At 43.8% G+C, this 21,714-nt stretch overlaps 3 pseudogenes; all 3 read left to right on the top strand.

Moving 5' to 3' along the window:
• Positions 1 to 364: 364 nt before the first annotated feature.
• LOC114464306 (sperm-associated antigen 6 pseudogene) lies at positions 365 to 2,501 on the top strand (annotated as a pseudogene).
• Positions 2,502 to 6,258: 3,757 nt separating this feature from the next.
• On the top strand, positions 6,259 to 8,166 carry LOC114464305 (sperm-associated antigen 6 pseudogene; annotated as a pseudogene).
• Positions 8,167 to 19,330: 11,164 nt separating this feature from the next.
• LOC114464304 (sperm-associated antigen 6 pseudogene) lies at positions 19,331 to 21,489 on the top strand (annotated as a pseudogene).
• Positions 21,490 to 21,714: the final 225 nt, after the last annotated feature.

Below are 21,714 nucleotides of genomic sequence, written 5' to 3'. Positions count from 1 at the left end.
ATCTTGTTCCACACCCATCAATGCCGCACCCTTAACCCCCCCAGTTGGGGGTCCAGGGAGCACCCCACCTGAGACCCCAGCATATGGGTAAAGACCAAAGGGCAACCAGCATCATCCCTGTGTGAACTAACAAGTCTTATTCAGCAGCCAATCAGAAGTCAGTATTTCCTTCTGCTGTTGATGTCACAGCTTCTCATCTGCAGCCAATCACAGCTTCTCATCTGCAGCCAATCAGGAGTCAGCATATTCCTTTGCAGTTGATGATGTCACAGGTTCTATTAGAATCAAATGTTCCTTTGATGCCTAATAGTTGAAAGAATCCTTTGAAGCAGCCACTCATATTCAGGTCAATAACAAACACAGTTTATTACCTCAACAAGGATTTACAGAAACAATTTTAGAACAAAATGGAAAGCACTCTCTTAAACCAAAAAGTTGATATGGAGTCATCTTCTGACAGACCCACCATGATTCAACAACAGATGATTGAAGCCTATGACCGCTTCCTGCTGTTAAGGACGGAATTTATGCAGACATTTGTTGATTTGTCAAAAAACCCTCAGAACATGAACTTCCACCAAAAGGAAAAAATTATTTCCCAGTTCCGCCTTCTCACGATGGATGAGGATCCCAGCATCCAGCACAATGCAGCTGTGGCTCTGGGTCACCTTGTAGAACACAGTGAAGAGCTGGCAATGATTGTGGTGAAGAAAGACATCCTGGGCCAGTTGATCAAGTCTATTCCTTCACAGGATCAGCATTATAAGAAGGCTGCAGCGTTTGTGCTGCGTGCTGTGGCCAATCACTCGCCTGAGCTGTCCCAGGCTGTGGTTGACTGTGGTGGGTTGGATGCTTTGGGCATCTCTTTGAAGGACCCCGAGGTAAAAGAGGCTGCCGCCTGGGCTCCGGGCAACATTGCACAACAAAATGCAATGCCGGCTCAGGCTGTGGTGGATGCAGATGCAGTCTCTCTACCGTTGTCCCTAAACACTTCTGAACTGGTTTGGGAAGAAGTCAACATGGACACCATTGCACTCCTGGCACAGATGATCCGCAGCCCAGATGCCAAAGTCAAGAGGCAGGTGCTGTCCACTCTCATTCAGATCACTAAACACTCGGTAAAATTGGCTGAGATGGTAATCGCGGAGGACATTTTCTCAGAAGTCATGGTCTGCCTCCAGGACCCAGATGAACATGTAAAGACAGATGTCATCACCCTGATGTGGGAAGTGGTGAGACACAATGCAGAGTTTGCTCAGAAGTTTGTGAACTGCGGTGGTTTAGCGGAGGTGGTGGACTACCTTGATAAAAGCCATGGAAGCATGAAAATTCCCGGGATCATGGTGCTGGGATGCGTCGCTTCTCATGGTGAAAACCTAGCTATGGCCGTCATCCTCTCCAAGGGGTTGCACCAGCTGGCCATCTGTCTGTCCGAGGAAGATAACGAACACATCAAGGGGGCCACAGTTTGGTCCATTGGTCAGATTGGACATCATACACCAGAGCACGCAAAGGCTGTGGCCACTGCAGGCCTACTGCCTAAAGTGCTGCTGTTCTACACAGGGGCGAGCAGCTTGGAGAAGTCTCTGAAGAACATCCTGCTGAAGTGCACTCACCTGCCCAGTTTAGAGCCTCTCCTCAACAATGCCCCCAGCAACATCCTCAATCATGTGCTCGGCAAGTTCAGCAAGGTGCTGCCTCATGACAGTGAAGCTCGGCAAGAGTTTGTGATGAGTGGTGGGTTGAGTAAAGTTCAAGAGATGAAGGCTGAGCCCGGCTCGGCTCTGTGGAAACAGATCAATGCCATAAAAAGCTGCTTTCAAGAGGCTCCAGCCAACCGCCTCAAGGCCAAGTCGCCCCACGAGAAGCCCCAGACATCCCAGGCCAAAAAGTGGTGCTCCTTCTTTTCCCACACAAAGCCAAGCAAGCCGCAGGGGCCAGGGACCCAACACACCCCGCCGTCAAGGCCCCCCGCAAGCACCAACCCCCCCACACCCACCCATGTCCCAACATTAAAGCCTCAAAGACCCCATGCCGAGAAGCAGCGCTCCCCCCCTTCCCACACAAAGCCAAGCAAGCTGCAGGGGCCAGGGACCAAACACACCCCGCCGTCAAGGCCCTCCGCAAGCACCAACCCCCCCACACCCACCCATGTCCCAACATTAAAGCCTCAGAGACCCCATGTCGAGAAGCGGCGCTCCCCCCCTTCCCACACACAGCCAAGCAAGCTCCAGGGGCCAGGGACACAATGCACCCCGCCATTGCCTCGAAAACCAGCTTCAAGGCCCCCCGCAACCACCCACTCCCCCAAACTTACCCATGCCCCAACACCCAACCCCCGGTGTGGGCCCAGGGAGCCCCCCATTCGAGATTGCAGCAGAAGGGCCAAGACCCACACCCAGGGAAAAACCAGCGTTTGCCCGCCAGTGGCCGGGTCCACAGCCAGCAGAGGCAAGACAACAGGCCCAGGGGCAACTAATCACCCCAGATGGCAGTATTAGTGTTGTCAAAAAACTTGATACTAAATGAAGTATCAATACCAAAAAGTGATACGGTACTAACAGTGCCGTGTTCATTTCTTAATATCTATGGTTCTTCTGTTTTTTTTTTTTCCTCAACTGTTTCAACAGAAACCATGACAGCCTGAGACCCAGCCTACCCTTCCTGCCCTTATTGACTGGCAAAGAAAATATAAAGCCAAGTCACTAGAAGCACAAAAAAAATAAAAAAAAATAAACAGGGCTGTAGCCAAAAACTTGAGCATACTCATTTTTGAACCTCTTTAAATATTTTACTATGATTAGAACAGTTGTTTTTAAATTTGGCACATTGTTCTTAAAAATGTTTAAGGTGCTGCTAAATTTTGTTAAACTTTCTCAAGAAAGTGTAATAGTTTTTGTTTACAAGTGTTGTTAAATGTTGCACTACATTTCACTTTATTTAAAAATACTTTGTATACTGTTTATTAGGGATGTAACGATTCACTCAACTCCCGATACGATTCGATTCACGACACTGGGTTCACGATACGATTCTCTCCGCGATTTATTTTACAAAATGGGACTGTAGACAAATTTTTTTTTTTTTGGGAAAAAAACTAGAAAATACTGTATTATTTTCCTTTTATTTTTCATTGTCAAAAGAATTCCTTGATAAACTATTCAAAAGAATGCAATTTAACTAAAAATAAATCTTGAATGAATAAATAAAGGAATAATACAAATAAAAATGAAGCCTAATTAATTTAAATTCTGGTTCTATAATAAACAATGCAAAACTGCATAATAGTTCTTTTTTCTTTTAAAAGTGCAACTGAAAATGTATTTGTGCCTTACCAAATGGACTGTAAAAAAAAAAAAAAAAAATGTGATTGCACTGATTTCCAATTACGTCATATTTTGGAGTGACCACTAGGATTTACCCTTACAGATATTTCGGTGCTTAAGGGGTAATGAATCATTTATAAACATATTTAAGAGTAGAAGGCAGCCAGACAGAAAGTATTAGCAGACTCCGCCCGCCGCCTACAGTTGTGGACAGCGCCCTCTGCTGGTTAAAAAAAGTACTGCGATTCAATTTTCAGAAAATCGATATCAACCGTGATAACTATGAATCGATTTTTAACCGCCTTACGATTAATCGTTACATCCCTACTGTTTATAGATTGTATTCTCAACTTTATTATAGGAAATTATGCTTCTAAATTTCTTGTCTTTTTTCTGCTCCGTGGTATCGAAAATGGTATTGAGTTTGAAAATCAAGTATCGTGACAACCCTATAAAGAAACCAATAATAAAATAGACGATGAAGCTTTTAATATTTGTGTTTTCGTAATTAAACTACAGAGCAGGGGTGCCCAAATTATTTTCATTGAAAAGCCAAATATTAATTGCGGTGGAGGGCAGCGGGCCAAAACTAATAATTGTGACACGAGGATTTATCCTTACGCTGCCGTGGGTTCGAATCCCACTTTTGTCATATATATTTTTTCTTTTGAACATATTTAACACGGCAAATTCCACTTTAATACATATAGGAAAAAACATTTTAAGGTATTTCCTGGGTTAGGGTCAGGGATAAGGCTAAAATAAAAAAAGTTAACGGGATAGCTAGAAATAAATAAAAGCTCAAATACTGTGAAAACTGACGGAACTTTAAGTCACGTGGTGCACATATCACGTCACCTGAACTGGTCAATGAGGGGCCCTGCGAATGCATAGACTGGTAGTCTATTGATACGTTTTCATATCAATCGATAGGCTGAAATCCTGCTCACAGACATATACATATACTGTATAACTGCTCAAGAAGAACAGCATCACCTGTGCATGATTGCAGATCTTACCTGTGTGCAGGAACACACCTGTAGAAGTCCTGCAAAGGGGAGCTCTCTCAACTTGTCATCAGACTGAAGTTCCAGTTGAAGCTCCTCACTGACTACATCCACATGCACAAACTACTCAAATGCTGTTGCGTTTTTTTTTGTTTTTTTTAGAAAATGTTGGGAATTATATTCCCAAACATTTAAAACTTTCTGTTATTATCACTGTGCCACTGCCCCACGCGCTCTATCTCAGATCTGACTCCAACATCCTCTCACTCACTGGTCATATGCTTACAGATCTGAGCTGACGGGGGCTCAACAGCGCCCCCCTACTCCTAATGTAAAACTATGGCAATTTGTGGTGATGGGGAAGAAGTGCAACAAAAAAATACATTCAGACTGCTGGAAATGGAGAAAAATATATATGAAAAATAAAAATAGCAATTTCAAAAATGAGTAGCAGACCAAAGCCAATCACCAGCGGGCCACTTGGCCCGTGGGCCCCAAATTGGAAGGTCCTATCACAGATCATAAAACTACGAGGCAATCAAATACATTTCATGGTTCAGCGTGTGTCCTAAAAACCTGAGTGACTTTACCTGGTACAGAAGACAATGGGAATGCATTGAATATCATGTTTGCAATATTTACTCATATTTGTCCAGAATTGCTGGATTATTGTGTAATAGAAGAGGTGACAGTGAGTGAGTGGCAATTAAGTCTATATCAATGGCTGGTTCTTTGCAAAACAATTAGTGGCTATGGTATTTTGATACAATTTTAACCAAGAAGAGCAGGTTGGTGTCCCATGTAATTTATGAATGTTGTATTAATTAATAGTCTGGCACACTGATGACTATCCTCTCATCTGTAGGTTATCTATGTATCATATTGTGTGTCAAACTTAAGGCATGTGGCCCAAATTCGACCCACCAGAGTATCTAGTTTGGCCCACTGAAAGAAAAAAATATTGAAATACAGCAGAAACCTAACTTTGTGAAACCTCAAAAACAGTAAGTTGCAGTTATATCACTCCCTCCAAACTTTCCAAATTCAATAAAACACCAAAAATCCATTGGGGCTTGCATTAGCTATACCACATTGTAGTAATATTAATATTAATCGCATTTTTTCTAAAATTCTAGTAAATTATCCCACAGAATTCTGGCAGTTTACATTGCAAGTTTTGAAAAACTCAGTTACAAATTCAAGTAAATTTTCAGGATATCAAAAGTGACTTAAAATATCTATTATATGTAAATGTGCATAAATAGGGCACCACTATTTGGAATTTGTGCTGTCCTCCTTCACAAATTTTTTTGGTTTGGCCCACTTGAGCACAAACTTAGTCGTATGTGGCCATTGAACTTAGTTTTTCAACACCAATGACAAACCAGTTGCACTATTATTTAGGAAAAAACTGCCCAAGAAATAAGGTTTGTATGTCCAGGGCCACTAAAAGTTTAGTTGGTTCATATTTCATCTCAAGAGAGGGAATTTGGAGTTGAAATTCTTCAAATTGTGTACATTTTTTAATATTTATGAGCTTTATGTTGACTGGAAATTGGTTTACTTCCCTTATAGTCATAAAGTAAGTCAAAAGAACAAAACGAGACCCAGAAAGGACACCAGTTTTCAACAAGAAAGCATTTATTACTGCAAAGACAAGTCACAAATTTTAAGAAATGAAGTGTATAATGTGCAATATGGTATCTTTGACGATAAATCGTCAAAACCATTATCACTGGTCAGAATATATCATCCTACGATGGAAACGATAAATTCCCATGTTGGAAATTAGCGAGGGCCACGGGCCATTTTCCCCAAAATTTAGCCAAGAATGTCCCTAAAAATCTTGATACACACCCATCAATGCCGCACCTTAACCCCCCCAGTTGAGGGTCCAGGGAGCACCCCACCTGCGACCCCAGCATATGGGTAAAGACCACAGGGCAACCAGCATCATTCCTGTGTGAACTAACAAGTCTTATTCAGCAGCCAATCAGAAGTCAGTATTTCCCTCTGCTGTTGATATCACAGCTTCTCATCTGCAGCCAATCAGGAGTCAGCATATTCCTTTGCAGTTGATGATGTCACAGGTTCTATTAAAATCAAATGTTCCTTTGATGCCTAATAGTTGAAAGAATCCGTTGAAGCAGCCACTCATCTTCAGGTCAATAACAAAGACAGTTTATTACCTCAACAAGGATTTACAGAAACAATTTTAGAACAAAATGGAAAGCACTCTCTTAAACCAAAAAGTTGATATGGAGTCATCTTCTGACACACCCACCATGATTCAACAACAGATGATTGAAGCCTATGACCGCTTCCTGCTGTTCAGGATGGAGTTTATGGAAACATTTGTTGATTTGTCAAAAAACCCTCAGAACATGAACTTCCACCAAAAGGAAAAATTATTTCCCAGTTCCGCCTTCTCACGTTGGATGAGGATCCCAGCATCCAGCACAATGCAGTTGTGGCTCTGGGCCACCTTGTAGAACACAGTGAAGAGCTGGCAATGATTGTGGTGAAGAAAGACATTCTGGGCCAGTTGATCAAGTCTATTCCTTCACAGGATCAGCATTATAAGAAGGCTGCAGCGTTTGTGCTGCGTGCTGTGGCCAATCACTCGCCTGAGCTGTCCCAGGCTGTGGTTGACTGTGGTGGGTTGGATGCTTTGGGCATCTCTTTGAAGGACCCCGAGGTAAAAGAGGCTGCCGCATTGGCTCCGGGCAACATTGCACAACAAGATGCAATGCCGGCTCAGGCTGTGGTGGATGCAGATGCAGTCTCTCTACCGTTCTCTCTAAACACTTCTGAACTGGTTTGGGAAGAGGTCAACATGGACACCATTGCACTCCTGGTACAGATGATCCACAGCCCAGATGCCAAAGTGAAGAGGCAGGTGCTGTCCACTCTCATTCAGATCACTAAACACTCGGTAGAATTAGCTGAGATGGTAATCGCGGCGGACATTTTCTCAGAAGTCATGGTCTGCCTCCAGGACCCGGATGAATATGTAAAGAAAGATGTCATCACCCTGATGTGGGAAGTGGTGAGACACAATGCAGAGTTTGCTCAGAGGTTTGTGAACTGCGGTGGTTTAGCGGAGGTGGTGGACTACCTGGATAAAAGCCATGGAAGCATGAGAATTCCCGGGATCATGGTGTTGGGATGCGTCGCTTCTCATGGTGAAAACCTAGCTATGGCCGTCATCCTCTCCAAGGGGTTGCACCAGCTGGCCATCTGTCTGTCCTGAGGAAGATAACGAACACATCAAGGGGGCCACAGTATGGTCCATTGGTCAGATTGGACATCATACACCAGAGCACGCCAAGGCTGTGGCCACTGAAGGCCTACTGCCTAAAGTGCTGCTGTTCTACACAGGGGCGAGCAGCTTGGAGAAGTCTCTGAAGAACATCCTGCTGAAGTGCACTCACCTGCCCAGTTTAGAGCCTCTCCTCAACAATGCCCCCAGCAACATCCTCAATCATGTGCTTGGCCAGTTCAGCAAGGTGCTGCCTCATGACAGCGAAGCCCGGCAAGAGTTTGTGATTAGTGGTGGGTTGAGTAAAGTTCAAGAGATGGAGGCTGAGCCCGGCTCGGCTCTGTGGAAACAGATCAATGCCATAAAAAGCTGCTTTCAAGAGGCTCCAGCCAACCGCCTCAAGGCCAAGTCGCCCCACGAGAAGCCTCAGACACCCCGGCCAAGAAGTGGTGCTCCTTCTCTTCCCACACAAAGCCAAGCAAGCCGCAGGGGCCAGGGACCCAACAAACCCCGCCGTCAAGGCTCCCCGCAAGTACCAACCCCCCCACACCCACCCATGTCACAACATTAAAGCCTCAGAGACCCCATGAGGAGAAAGCGGCGCTCCCCCCCTTCCCACTCAAAGCCAAGCAAGCCGCAGGGGCCAGGGACCCCAACACACCCCGCCGTCAAGGCCCCCCGCAAGTACCAACCCCCCACACCCACCCATGTCACAACATTAAAGCCTCAGAGACCCCATGAGGAGAAGCGGCGCTCCCCCCCTTCCCACTCAAAGCCAAGCAAGCCGCAGGGGCCAGGGACCCAACACACTCCGCCGTCAAGGCCCCCCGCAAGCACCATACCCCCCACACCCACCCATGTCCCAACATTAAAGCCTCAAAGACCCCATGTCGAGAAGCGGCGCTCCCCCGCTTCCCACACACAGCCAAGCAAGCTCCAGGGGCCAGGGACACAATGCACCCCGCCATTGCCCCGAAAACCAGCTTCAAGGCCCCCCACAAGCACCCACTCCCCCACACTTACCGATACCTCAACACCCAACCCCCGGTGTGAGCCCAGGGAGGCCCCCATCCGAGATTCCAGCAAAAGGGCCAAGACACACACCCAGGGAAAAACCAGCGTGTGCCCGCCAGTGGCCGGGTCCACAGCCAGCAGAGGCAAGACAACAGGCCCAGGGGCAACTAATCACCCCAGATGGCAGTATTAGTGTTGTCAAAAAACTTGATACTAAATAAAGTATCAACACCAAAAAGTGATACGGTACTAACAGTGCCGTGTTCATTTCTTAATATCTATGGTTCTTCTCTTTTTTTTTTCCTCACCTGTTTCAACAGAAACCATGACAGCCTGAGACTCAGCCAACCCTTCCTGCCCTAATTTGACTGGCAAAGAAAATACAAAGCCAAGTCACTAGAAGCACAAAAAAAAATAAAAAAAATAAACAGGGCTGCAGCCAAATACTTGAGCATACTCATTTTTGAGCCTCTTTAAATAATTTTACTATGATCAGAACAGTTGTTTTTAAATTTGGCACATTGTTCTTAAAATGTTTAAGGTGCTACTAAATTTTGTTAGACTTTCTCAAAAAAGTGTAATAGTTTTTGTTTACAAGTGTTGTTAAATGTTGTACTACATTTCATTTTATTTAAAAATACTTTGTATACTGTTTATTAGGGATTTAACGATTCACTCAACTCCCGATACGATTCGATTCACGATACTGGGTTCACAATACGATTCTCTCACGATTTATTTTACAAAATGGGACTGTAGACAATTTTTTTTTTTGGGGAAAAAAACTAGAAAATACTGTATTATTTTCCTTTTATTTTTCATTGTCAAAAGAATTCCTTGATAAACTATTCAAAAGAATGCAATTTAACTAAAAATAAATCTTGAATGAAATAAATAAAGGAATAATACAAATAAAAATGAAGCCTATTAATTTAAATTCTGGTTCTATAATAAACAATGCAAAACTGCATAATAGTTCTTTTTCTTTTAAAAGTGCAACTGAAAATGTATTTTGTGCCTTAACAATTGGACTTTAAAAAACAAACAAACGTGATTGCACTGATTTACGTCATATTTGTTTGGACCAGCAGAGGGCGCCGGTGACACAGTGGTCGGTTGGCATGCAGATATCTTTCAGTGAAGAAGAGAAGCTATAATAGCAGACAGATCTAATAGAAAAACGTGACTTTTACAGATATTCAAGTAATATTACAGATATTTCGGTGCTTAAGGGGTAATGAATCATTTATAAACATATTTAAGAGTAGAAGGCAGCCAGACAGAAAGTATTAGCAGACTCCGCCCGCCGCCTACAGTTGTGGACAGCGCCCTCTGCTGGTTAAAAAAAGTACTGCGATTCATTTTCAGAAAATCGATATCAACCGTGATAACTATGAATCGATTTTTAACCGCCTTACGATTAATCGTTACATCCCTACTGTTTATAGATTGTATTCTCAACTTTATTATAGGAAATTATGCTTCTAAATTTCTTGTCTTTTTTCTGCTCCGTGGTATCGAAAATGGTATTGAGTTTGAAATCAAGTATCGTGACAACCCTATAAGAAACCAATAATAAAATAGACGATGAAGCTTTTAATATTTGTGTTTTCGTAATTAAACTACAGAGCAGGGGTGCCCAAATTATTTTCATTGAAAAGCCAAATATTAATTGCGGTGGAGGGCAGCGGGCCCAAAACTAATAATTCATGTTGCAGTGACACGAGGATTTTTCCTTACGCTGCCGTGGGTTCGAATCCCCACTTTTGTCATATATATTTTTTCATTTGAACACATTTAACACGGCAAATTCCACTTTAATACATATAGGAAAAAAACAATTTGCTGGTATTTCCTGGGTTAGGGTCAGGGATAAGGCTAAAATAAAAAAAGTTAACGGGATAGCTAAAAATAAATAAGAGCTAAAATAAAACTGACGGAACTTTAAGTCACGTGGTGCACATTTCACGTCACCTGAACTGGATCAATGAGGGGCGCTGTGAATGCATAGACTGGTAGTCTATTATACGTTTTCGTATCAATCGATAAGCTGAAAGCCTGCTCACAGACATATACATATACTGTATAACTGCTCAAGAAGGACAGCTTCACCTGTGCATGATTGCAGATCTTACCTGTGTGCAGGAACACACATGTAGAAGTCCTGCAAAGGTGAGCTCTCTCAACTTGTCATCAGACTGAAGTTCCATTTGAAGCTCCTCACTGACTACATCCACACGCACAAACTACTCAAATGCTGTTGCGTTTTTTTTTTTTTTTTTTTTAGAAAATGTTGGAATTATATTCCCAAACATTTAAAACTTTCTGTTATTATCACTGTGCCACTGCCCCACGCGCTCTATCTCAGATCTGTCTCCAACATCCTCTCACTCACTGGTCATATGCTTACAGATCTGAGCTGACGGGGGCTCAACAGCGCCCCCCTACTCCTAATGTAAAAACTATGGCAATTTGTGGTGATGGGGAAGAAGTGCAACAAAAAATACATTCAGACTGCTGGAAATGGAGAAAAATATATATGAAAAATAAAAATAGCAATTTCAAAAATGAGTAGCGGGCCAAAGCCAATCACCAGCGGGCCAACTTTGGCCTGTGGGCCCCAAATTGGAAGGTCCTATCACAGAGCATAAAACTACGAGGCAATCAAATACATTTCATGGTTCAGCGTTGTGTCCTAAAAACCTGAGTGACTTTACCTGGTACAGAAGACAATGGGAATGCATGAATATCATGTTAGCAATATTTACTCATATTTGTTCAGAATTGCTGGATTATTGTGTAATAGAAGAGGGTGACAGTGAGTGAGTGGCAATTAAGTCTATATCAATGGCTGGTTCTTTGCAAAACAATTAGTGCTTTGGTATTTTGATACAATTTTTAACCAAGAAGAGCAGGTTGGTGTCCCATGTAATTTATGAATGTTGTATTATTAATAGTCTGGCACACTGATGACTATCCTCTCATCTGTAGGTTATCTATGTATCATATTGTGTGTCAAACTTAAGGCATGTGGCCCAAATTCGACCCACCAGAGTATCTAGTTTGGCCCACTGAAAGAAAAAATATTGAAATACAGCAGAAACCTAACTTTGTGAAACCTCAAAACAGTAAGTTGCAGTTATATCACTCCCTTCAAATTTCCAAATTCAATATAAAACACCAAAAAACCATTGGGGCTTGCATTAGCTATACCACATTGTAGCAATATTAATATTAATCGCATTTTTTCTAAAATTCTAGTAAATTATCCCACAGAATTCTGGCAGTTTACACTTGCAAGTTTTGAAAACTCAGTTACAAATTCAAGTAAATTTTCAGGATATCAAAAGTGACTTAAAATATCTATTATATGTAAATGTGCATAAATAGGGCACCACTATTTGGAATTTGTGCTGTCCTCCTTCACAAATTTTTTTGGTTTGGCCCACTTGAGCACAAACTTAGTGTATGTGGCCATTGAACTTAGTTTTTCAACACCAATGACAAAGCCAGTTGCACTATTATTTAGGAAAAAACTGCCCAAGAAATAAGGTTTGTATGTCCAGGGCCACTAAAAGTTTAGTTGGTTCATATTTCATCTCAAGTGAGGAATTTGGAGTTGAAATTCTTCAAATTGTGTACATTTTTTAATATTTATATGCTTTATGTTGACTGGAAATTGGTTTACTTCCCTTATAGTCATAAAATTAGTCAAAAACAAAACGAGACCCAGAAAGGACACCCAGTTTTTCAACAAGAAGCATTTATTACTGCAAAGACAAGTCACAAATTTTAAGAAATGAAGTGTATAATGTGCAATATGGTATCTTTGACGATATAATCGTCAAACCATATCACTGGTCAGAATATATCATCCCACGATAAACGATAAATTCCCTGTCGGAAATTAGCGAGGGCCACGGGCCATTTTCCCCAAATTTAGCCAAGAATGTCCCAAAAATCTTGATACACCCATCAATGCCGCACCCTTAACCCCCCAGTTGGGGTCCAGGGAGCACCCCACCTGAGACCCCAGCAGATGGGTAAAGACCAAAGGGCAACCAGCATCATCCTGTGTGAACTAACAGTCTTATTCAGCAGCCAATCAGAAGTCAGTATTTCCCTCTGCTGTTGATGTCACAGCTTCTCACCTGCAGCCAATCACAGCTTCTCACGCCAATCAGCTTCTCATCTGCAGCCAATCAGGAGTCAGCATTTCCTTTGCAGTTGATGATGTCACAGGTTCTATTAAAATCAAATGTTCTTTTGATGCCTTAGTTGAAAGAATCCGTTGAAGCCAAGCCACTCATATTCAGGTCAATAACAAAGACAGTTTATTACCTCAACAAGGATTTACAGAAACAATTTTAGAACAAAATGGAAAGCACTCTCTTAAACCAAAAAGTTGATATGGAGTCTCTTCTGACAGACCCACCATGATTCAACAACAGATGATTGAAGCCTATGACCGCTTCCTGCTGTTCAGGATGGAGTTTATGACAACATTTGTTGATTTGTCAAAAAACCCTCAGAACATGGACTTCCACCAAAAGGAAAAAATTATTTCCCAGTTCCTCCGCCTTCTCACGTGGATGAGGATCCCAGCATCCAGCACAATGCAGTTGTGGCTCTGGGTCCACCTTGTAGAACACAGTGAAGAGCTGGCAATGATTGTGGTGAAGAAAGACATCTTGGCCAGTTGATCAAAGTCTATTCCTTCACAGGATCAGCATTATAAGAAGGCTGGCAGCGTTTGTGCTGCGTGCTGTGGCCAATCACTCGCTGAGCTGTCCCAGGCTGGGTTGACTGTGGTGGGTTGGATCTTTGGGCATCTCTTTGAAGGACCCCGAGTAAAAGAGGCGCCGCATTGGCTCCGGCAACATTGCACACAAGATGCAATGCCGGCTCAGGCTGTGGTGGATGCAGATGCAGTCTCTCTACCGTTCTCTCTAAACCTTCTGAACTGGTTTGGGAAGAGTCAACATGGACACCATTGCACTCCTGGTACAGATGATCCGCAGCCCAGATGCCAAGTGAAGAGGCAGGTGCTGTCCACTCTCATTCAGATCACTAAACACTCGGTAGAATTAGCTGCGATGGTAATCGCGGCGGACATTTTCTCAGAAGTCATGTGCCTCCAGGACCCGATGAATGTAAAGAAGATGTCATCACCCTGAGTGGGAAGTGGTGAGACACAATGCAGAGTTTGCTCAGAGGTTTGTGACTGCGGTGGTTAGCGGAGGTGGTGGACTACCTGGATAAAAGCCATGGAAGAGAAATTCCCGGGATCATGGTGTTGGGATGCGTCGCTTCTCATGGTGAAAACCTAGCTATGGGCCGTCATCCTCTCCAAGGGGTTGCACCAGCTGGCCATCTGTCTGTCCGAGGAAGATACGAACACATCAAGGGGGCCACAGTATGGTCATTGGTCAGATTGGACATCATACACCAGAGCACGCAAAGGCTGTGGCCACTGAAGGCCTACTGCCTAAGTGCTGCTGTTCTACACAGGGCGAGCAGCTTGGAGAAGTCCTCTAAGAACAATACCTGCTGAGTGCACTCACCTGCCCAGTTTAGAGCCTCTCCTCAACAATGCCCCCAGCAACATCCTCAATCATGTGCTTGGCACCAGTTCAGAAGGTGCTGCCTCATGACAGCGAAGCCGGCAAGAGTTTGTGATGAGTGGTGGGTTGAGTAAAGTTCAAGAGATGGAGGCTGAGGCCCGGCTCGGCTCTGTGGAAACAGATCAATGCCATAAAAAGCTGCTTTCAAGAGGCTCCAGCCAACCGCCTCAAGGCCAAGTCGCCCCACGAGAAGCCTCAGACACCCCAGGCCAAAGTGGTGCTCCTTCTCTTCCCACACAAAGCCAAGACAAGCCGCAGGGCCCAGGGACCCAACAAACCCCGCCGTCAAGGCTCCCCCCGCAAGTAACCAACCCCCCACCACCCACCCATGGTCACAACATTAAAGCCTCAGAGACCCCCATGAGGAGAAGCGGCGCTCCCCCCCCCCCAAACTGCCACAATCAAAGCCAGCAACCGCAGGGGCCAGGGACCCAACACACAACCCCGCCGTCAACGGCCCCCGTAAAGCAAGTACCAACCCCCCCCCCCCCCACACCCACCCATGTCACAACATAACGCCTCAGAGACCCATGAGGAGAAGCGCGCTCTCCCCCCCTTCCCACTCAAAGCCAAGCAAGCCGCAGGGGCCAGGGACCACACACACTCCGCCGTCAAGGCCCCCCCAAGCACCATACCTACCCCCCCCACACCCATGTCCCAACATTAAAGCCTCAAGACCCCATGTCGAGAAGCGGCGCTCCCTCCCCCCCTTCCCACACACAGCCAAGCAAGCTCCAGGGGCCAGGGACCAATGCACCCCGCCATTGCCCCGAAAACCAGCTTTCAAGGCCCCCCACAAGCACCCACTCCCCCACACTTATACCGATTCACTCAACACCCCAACCCCCGTGTGGCCCAGGGAGGCCCCCATCCGAATTCCCAGCAAAAGGGCCAAGACAACACACCGGGAAAAACCAAGCGTGTGCCCGCAGTGGCCGGGTCCACAGCCAGCAAGGCAAGACAAACAGGCCCAGGGGCAACTATCAACCCCAGATGGCAGTATTAGTGTTGTCAAAAAACTTGATACTAAATAAGTATCACCACCAAAAGTGATACGGTACTAACAGTGCCGTGTTCATTTCTTAATATCTATGGTCTTTCTCTTTTTTTTTTCCTCACCTGTTTCAACAGAACCATGACAGCCTGAGACTCAAGCCAACCCTTCCTTGCCCTAATTGACTGGCAAAGAAAATACAAAGCCAAGGTCACTAGAAGCACAAAAATAATAAAAAAATAAACAGGGCTGCAGCCAAATACTTGAGCCATACTCATTTTTGAGCCTCTTTAAATAATTTTACTATGATCAGAACAGTTGTTTTTACATTTGGCACATTGTTCTAAAAATGTTTAAGGTGCTAGTAAATTTTGTTAGACTTTCTCAAAAAAGTGTAATAGTTTTTGTTTACAAGTGTTGTTAAATGTTGCACTACATTTCATTTTATTTAAAAATACTTTGTATACTGTTTATTAGGGATTGTAACGATTCACTCACCTCCCGATACGATTCGATTCACGATACTGGGTTCACCAATACGATTCTCTCACGATTTATTTTACAAAATGGGACTGTAGACAATTTTTTTTTTTGGGGAAAAAAACTAGAAAATACTGTATTATTTTCCTTTTATTTTTCATTGTCAAAGAATTCCTTGATAAACTATTCAAAAGAATGCAATTTAACTAAAAATAAATCTTGAATGAAATAAATAAGGAATAATACAAATAAAAATGAAGCCTATTAATTTAAATTCTGGTTCTATAATAAACAATGCAAACTGCATAATAGTTCTTTTTCTTTTAAAAGTGCAACTGAAAATGTATTTTGTGCCTTAACAATTGGACTTTAAAAAAAACCAAACGTGATTGCACTGATTTACGTCATATTTGTTTGGACCAGCAGAGGGGCGCTGGTAACACAGTGGTCGGTTGGCATGGCAGATATCTTTCAGTGAAGAAGAGAAGCTATAATAGCAGACAGAGCTAATAGAAAAACGTGACTTTTACAGATATTCAAGTAATATTACAGATATTTCGGTGCTTAAGGGGTAATGAATCATTTATAAACATATTTAAGAGTAGAAGGCAGCCAGACAGAAAGTATTAGCAGACTCCGCCCGCCGCCTACACTTGTGGATAGCGCCCCTCTGCTGGTTAAAAAAAGTACTGCGATTCAATTTTCAGAAAATCGATATCAACCGTGATACCTATGAATCGATTTTTAACGCCTTACGATTAATCGTTACATCCCTACTGTTTATAGATTGTATCTCAACTTTATTATAGGAAATTATGCTTCTAAATTTCTTGTCTTTTTTCTGCTCCGTGGTATCGAAAATGGTATTGAGTTTGAAAATCAAGTATCGTGACAACCCTATAAGAAACCAATAATAAAATAGACGATGAAGCTTTTAATATTTGTGTTTTCGTAATTAAACTACAGAGCAGGGTGCCCAAATTATTTTCATTGAAAAGCCAAATATTAATTGCGGTGGAGGGCAGCGGGCCAAAACTAATAATTCATGTTGCAGTGACCGAGGATTTTTCCTTACGCTGCCGTGGGTTCGAATCCCACTTTTGTCATATATATTTTTTCTTTTGAACATATTTAACACGGCAAATTCCACTTTAATACATATAGGAAAAAACATTTTAAGGTATTTCCTGGGTTAGGGTCAGGGATAAGGCTAAAATAAAAAAAGTTAACGGGATAGCTAAAAATAAATAAGAGCTCAAATAAAACTGACGGAACTTTAAGTCACGTGGTGCACATATCACGTCACCTGAACTGGTCAATGAGGGGCGCTGCGAATGCATAGACTGGTAGTCTATTGATACGTTTTCATATCAATCGATAGGCTGAAAGCCTGCTCACAGACATATACATATACTGTATAACTGCTCAAGAAGGACAGCATCACCTGTGCATGATTGCAGATCATACCTGTGTGCAGGAACACACCTGTAGAAGTCCTGCAAAGGGGAGCTCTCTCAACTTGTCATCAGACTGAAGTTCCATTTGAAGCTCCTCACTGACTACATCCACATGCACAAACTACTCAAATGCTGTTGCGTTTTTTTTTTTTTTTTTTTTAGAAAATGTTGGAATTATATTCCCAAACATTTAAAACTTTCTTTTATTATCACTGTGCCACTGCCCCACGCGCTCTATCTCAGATCTGACTCCAACATCCTCTCACTCACTGGTCATATGCTTACAGATCTGAGCTGACGGGGGCTCAACAGCGCCCCCCTACTCCTAATGTAAAACTATGGCAATTTGTGGTGATGGGGAAGAAGTGCAACAAAAAATACATTCAGACTGCTGGAAATGGAGAAAAATATATATGAAAAATAAAAATAACAATTTCAAAAATGAGTAGCGGGCCAAAGCCAATCACCAGCGGGCCAACTTTGGCCCGTGGGCCCCAAATTGGAAGGTCCTATCACAGAGCATAAACTACGAGGCAATCAAATACATTTCATGGTTCAGCGTGTGTCCTAAAAACCTGAGTGACTTTACCTGGTACAGAAGACAATGGGAATGCATTGAATATCATGTTAGCAATATTTACTCATATTTGTCCAGAATTGCTGGATTATTGTGTAATAGAAGAAGGTGACAGTGAGTGAGTGGCATGAAGGTCTATATCAATGGCTGGTTCTTTGCAAAACAATTAGTGGCTATGGTAATTTGATACAATTTTAACCAAGAAGAGCAGGTTGGTGTCCCCATGTACTTTATGAATGTTGTATTAATTAATAGTCTGGCACACTGATGACTATCCTCTCATCTGTAGGTTATCTATGTATCATATTGTGTGTCAAACTTAAGGCATGTGGCCCAAATTCGACCCACCAGAGTATCTAGTTTGGCCCACTGAAAGAAAAAAATATAGAAATACAGCAGAAACCTATCTTTGTGAAACCTCATAAACAGTAAGTTGCAGTTATATCACTCCCTCCAAATTTCCAAAATCAATAAAACACCAAAATCCATTGGGGCTTGCATTAGCTATACCACATTGTAGTAATATTAATATTAATCGCATTTTTTCTAAAATTCTAGTAAATTATCCCACAGAACTCTGGCAGTTTACATTGCAAGTTTTGAGAAACTCAGTTACAAATTCAAGTAAATTTTTAGGTTATCAAAAGTGACTTAAAATATCTATTATATGTAAATGTGCATAAATAGGGCACCACTATTTGGAATTTGTGCTGTCCTCCTTCACAATTTTTTTTGGTTTGGCCCACGTGAGCACAAACTTAGTCGTATGTGGCCATTGAACTTAGTTTTTCAACACCAATGACAAAGCCAGTTGCACTATTATTTATGAACAAACTGCCCAAGAAATAAGGTTTGTATGTCTAGGGCCACTAAGAGTTTAGTTGGTTCATATTTCATCTCAAGTGAGGAAATTTGGAGTTGAAATTCTTCAAATTGTGTACATTTTTTTAATATTTATGAGCTTTATGTTGACTGGAAATTGGTTTACTTCCCTTATAGTCATAAAATAAGTCAAAAGAACAAAACGAGACCAGAAAGGACACCAGTTTTTAACAAGAAAGCATTTATTACTGCAAAGACAAGTCACAAATTTTAAGAAATGAAGTGTATAATGTGCAATATGGTATCTTTGACGATATATCGTCAAAACCATTATCACTGGTCAGAATATATCATCCCACGATAGAAACGATAAATTCCCATGTCGGAAATTAGCGAGGGCCACGGGCCATTTTCCCCACAATTTAGCCAAGAATGTCCCTAAAAATCTTGTTCCACACCCATCAATGCCGCACCCTTAACCCCCCCAGTTGGGGGTCCAGGGAGCACCCCACCTGAGACCCCAGCATATGGGTAAAGACCAAAGGGCAACCAGCATCATCCCTGTGTGAACTAACAAGTCTTATTCAGCAGCCAATCAGAAGTCAGTATTTCCTCTGCTGTTGATGTCACAGCTTCTCATCTGCAGCCAATCACAGCTTCTCATCTGCAGCCAATCAGGAGTCAGCATATTCCTTTGCAGTTGATGATGTCACAGGTTCTATTAGAATCAAATGTTCCTTTGATGCCTAATAGTTGAAAGAATCCTTTGAAGCAGCCACTCATCTTCAGGTCAATAACAAAGACAGTTTATTACCTCAACAAGGATTTACAGAAACAATTTTAGAACAAAATGGAAAGCACTCTCTTAAACCAAAAAGTTGATATGGAGTCATCTTCTGACAGACCCACCATGATTCAACAACAGATGATTGAAGCCTATGACCGCTTCCTGCTGTTAAGGACGGAATTTATGCAGACATTTGTTGATTTGTCAAAAAACCCTCAGAACATGAACTTCCACCAAAAGGAAAAAATTATTTCCCAGTTCCGCCTTCTCACGATGGATGAGGATCCCAGCATCCAGCACAATGCAGTTGTGGCTCTGGGTCACCTTGTAGAACACAGTGAAGAGCTGGCAATGATTGTGGTGAAGAAAGACATCCTGGGCCAGTTGATCAAGTCTATTCCTTCACAGGATCAGCATTATAAGAAGGCTGCAGCGTTTGTGCTGCGTGCTGTGGCCAATCACTCGCCTGAGCTGTCCCAGGCTGTGGTTGACTGTGGTGGGTTGGATGCTTTGGGCATCTCTTTGAAGGACCCCGAGGTAAAAGAGGCTGCCGCCTGGGCTCCGGGCAACATTGCACAACAAGATGCAATGCCGGCTCAGGCTGTGGTGGATGCAGATGCAGTCTCTCTACCGTTGTCTCTAAACACTTCTGAACTGGTTTGGGAAGAGGTCAACATGGACACCATTGCACTCCTGGTACAGATGATCCGCAGCCCAGATGCCAAAGTCAAGAGGCAGGTGCTGTCCACTCTCATTCAGATCACTAAACACTCGGTAAAATTGGCTGAGATGGTAATCGCGGAGGACATTTTCTCAGAAGTCATGGTCTGCCTCCAGGACCCGGATGAATATGTAAAGACAGATGTCATCACCCTGATGTGGGAAGTGGTGAGACACAATGCAGAGTTTGCTCAGAGGTTTGTGAACTGCGGTGGTTTAGCGGAGGTGGTGGACTACCTGGATAAAAGCCATGGAAGCATGAGAATTCCCGGGATCATGGTGCTGGGATGCGTCGCTTCTCATGGTGAAAACCTAGCTATGGCCGTCATCCTCTCCAAGGGGTTGCACCAGCTGGCCATCTGTCTGTCCGAGGAAGATAACGAACACATCAAGGGGGCCACAGTATGGTCCATTGGTCAGATTGGACATCATACACCAGAGCACGCAAAGGCTGTGGCCACTGCAGGCCTACTGCCTAAAGTGCTGCTGTTCTACACAGGGGCGAGCAGCTTGGAGAAGTCTCTGAAGAACATCCTGCTGAAGTGCACTCACCTGCCCAGTTTAGAGCCTCTCCTCAACAATGCCCCCAGCAACATCCTCAATCATGTGCTCGGCAAGTTCAGCAAGGTGCTGCCTCATGACAGCGAAGCTCGGCAAGAGTTTGTGATGAGTGGTGGGTTGAGTAAAGTTCAAGAGATGAAGGCTGAGCCCGGCTCGGCTCTGTGGAAACAGATCAATGCCATAAAAAGCTGCTTTCAAGAGGCTCCAGCCAACCGCCTCAAGGCCAAGTCGCCCCACGAGAAGCCTCAGACACCCCAGGCCAAGAAGCGGCGCTCCCCCCCTTCCCACACAAAGCCAAGCAAGCCGCAGGGGCCAGGGACCCAACACACCCCGCCGTCAAGGCCCCCCGCAAGTACAAATCCCCCCACACCCACCCATGTCACCACATTAAAGCCTCAGAGACCCATGCAGGAGAAGCAGCGCTCCCCCCCTTCCCACTACAAAGCCAAGCAAGCTGCAGGGGCCAGGGACCCAAACACACCCCGCCGTCAAGGCCCTCCGCAAGCACCATACCCCCCCACACCCACCCGTGTCCCAACATTAAAGCCTCAGACACCCCATGTCGAGAAGCGGCGCTCCCCCCCTTCCCACACACAGCCAAGCAAGCTCCAGGGGCCAGGGACACAATGCACCCCGCCATTGCCTCGAAAACCAGCTTCAAGGCCCCCCGCAACCACCCACTCCCCCAAACTTACCCATCCCCCAACACCCAACCCCCGGTGTGGGCCCAGGGAGGCCCCCCATTCGAGATTGCAGCAGAAGGGCCAAGACCCACACCCAGGGAAAAACCAGCGTTTGCCCGCCAGTGGCCGGGTCCACAGCCAGCAGAGGCAAGACAACAGGCCCAGGGGCAACTAATCACCCCAGATGGCAGTATTAGTGTTGTCAAAAAACTTGATACTAAATAAGTATCAATACCAAAAAGTGATACGGTACTAACAGTGCCGTGTTCATTTCTTAATATCTATGGTTCTTCTGTTTTTTTTTTTCCTCAACTGTTTCAACAGAAACCATGACAGCCTGAGACCCAGCCTACCCTTCCTGCCCTTATTGACTGGCAAAGAAAATATAAAGCCAAGTCAC

This window comes from Gouania willdenowi, chromosome 6 (assembly GCF_900634775.1).
Source record: "Gouania willdenowi chromosome 6, fGouWil2.1, whole genome shotgun sequence".
In the NCBI taxonomy this organism is placed as follows: Eukaryota; Metazoa; Chordata; class Actinopteri; order Blenniiformes; family Gobiesocidae; genus Gouania; species Gouania willdenowi.
This window is presented reverse-complemented; position numbering and strand designations above follow the sequence as displayed.